Here is a 1,997-nt window from a genome sequence, read left to right on the forward strand (position 1 = left end):
TTAGCCTCTTTACTGCTGTGCCACATGCCTTGATATCCAGAAAGTTTCCATTCACCCGGGCTGTTCCAAGACTAGATGGAGTCTAGTCATGTGTGGCACAGTGAAACACAGATCGTGGAGAAATCCTTAGAAGTCCCACACTAGTCCCCTGGCTACGTGTGCCACCCTGGACTCATCCTCCAGTCTCTCCGTTGTCCTGCCTGCAGTAAGCCACGGCTAGGAAATCCTAAGATGATGGTGTGTGATTTAAGAGTCAGATCAGCCATAACAGCAGACCAGATAAGAGAGCACCTAGGAGTCTTGGACCTTTGACCTCTGACTCCTTTGCCCAGCGTGGCTAGGATCATGTGACATTTCTGCAGGGCCATGTGACCCAGGAAGGACTGTCATATACCTAACCACATGTTGTTTCCTCCTCAAGGTACAGAGTGACTTCCAACAGGTATGAACTTGTACAGTCTTGTGAGAAGGCCTTTCATTAGGATGTCTCAATCTTTCTCTGTCAAGACCAGTGATCCATTAGGAGGCCAACCCAGCACTGAAGGTGAGTATAAGAAGCTCAGGGGGCTGAGTCTATGGTTCAGTCTGGAAAGGGCTTGCTTGCCACACAAGCGTGAGGAGCTGAGCTTGGATTCCCCAGCAGCCATGTAAAAAGCTTGCCGCCGTCTGTGATCCCCTTGTTCTGGGGCCTGCAGGCCAATTAGTCCCTCCCAACCAGAGAAGAGAGCAAAGAAGAGAAGGAGGGGCTCTCCAGGGATGAAGAGGTGAAGTGGAGATTGAAGCAACCGCTGTTTCCTCCACCCCATCTCTGCTCAGACCTCACATCCCCTCCTGCCCAGAATAGCCTGGGGGAGGGGACGGGAAGGGTGGGGAAACAAGCTAGCTCTCAGTCACAGCTGCTCCTTGCTGCCCCAGGCTGGCCAGCTGCTAGGGGCTGCTTCCTCTCTACCCGCCACCCTGGGAAGGCAGCCGTTTCTGTCCTCACATGTGAAAGGGGTTCCCTCCCTCCACATCCCAGGTGAGCCTCTCTGACCTCCTACATCCCAGACCACCCAGTCTCTGTAGCCCCTGGGGACCCCTTTCCCCTTTCACAGCAGAGAGGAGGGTCATCTCTAAGATCCAGAGGCTCTGGAGGGGTGACCATTCTCCATTCTCAGGGTCCTCCTTCTACAGACATGGCCCAAATGCATACCCTGTATTTCTCTCTCCCCAGCATGGCTCCCGAAGACAGGACTCATACAGCCTGCAGGCAAAAACCACAAGCCAAAGTCAGAGCCTCCACTAAAGCCCTCGGAGGGGGCGGCCTGGGACCTGGTGGGGGCTGGGGACTGATGTCTGGTCTCCAGAACTGTGAGAAACAAATGTCTGTTTCTTTAAGCTACCCATTGTGTGGTCATTTACTGCATTCAGTAGTTCCTGGCATACATAAGCGTTCCATAAATAGTAGCAACAATGACTACCAGACTTACTACCGGACCTGACTATTATCTCAACCCAAATTTCATTAAAAGTAACAATTACTGGAGTAAAATTATCAGCCTGTTTTGCTAAACCGTAGGGACATCTCCCAGGTCCCACACTTGTCTGTATACAGATGTCTCCTAGAGCTTTCCAAAACAAAGCGAGACTGACTCCTTCTTGCCATCCCACCAAGGCTGTGGGTGGGTTGTCTTGTCTCCTCACCCTTAGAAGGTGGGCTCCTCATCTGAGCCCCGCCCCCCACTCTAAAGCTTGGTATAGACAGGAGTTTAGTATGTAGTGCCGACTGACCTTCAACCCCAGATCCTCCTGCCTCAGCCTCCAAGAAGTCTTCACTTTGCCTCACCCAGCTGGACTGAACAATTTCTGGTGATGTCTCCCTGAGCTGCACATCCCTGGCTCTTGCCAAATGAAACTAGCCATCTTCCCTGAATTCGCTAAGGCTCTCTTGTTCCCTCACCCAGTATCCACAGTGTTTCTGGAGCTAGGTGTTACCCTACTAATTCAATGTGCCCCAC

General features: G+C 52.1%; 1 long non-coding RNA gene across 2 annotated transcripts; it reads left to right on the forward strand.

Moving 5' to 3' along the window:
- The first annotated feature begins 373 nt into the window (after window positions 1-373).
- Window positions 374-1,531, forward strand: Gm35204. Of its 2 annotated transcripts, XR_385594.3 has the most exons (3): window positions 374-544; window positions 916-1,018; window positions 1,214-1,531. It is a non-coding gene; the product is annotated as a predicted gene, 35204 (long non-coding RNA). The 2 variants fall into 2 exon arrangements; XR_876814.2 differs by lacking the exon at window positions 916-1,018.
- Window positions 1,532-1,997: the final 466 nt, after the last annotated feature.

This window comes from Mus musculus, chromosome 17, assembly GCF_000001635.26.
Source record: "Mus musculus strain C57BL/6J chromosome 17, GRCm38.p6 C57BL/6J".
Lineage (NCBI taxonomy): Eukaryota > Metazoa > Chordata > Mammalia > Rodentia > Muridae > Mus > Mus musculus.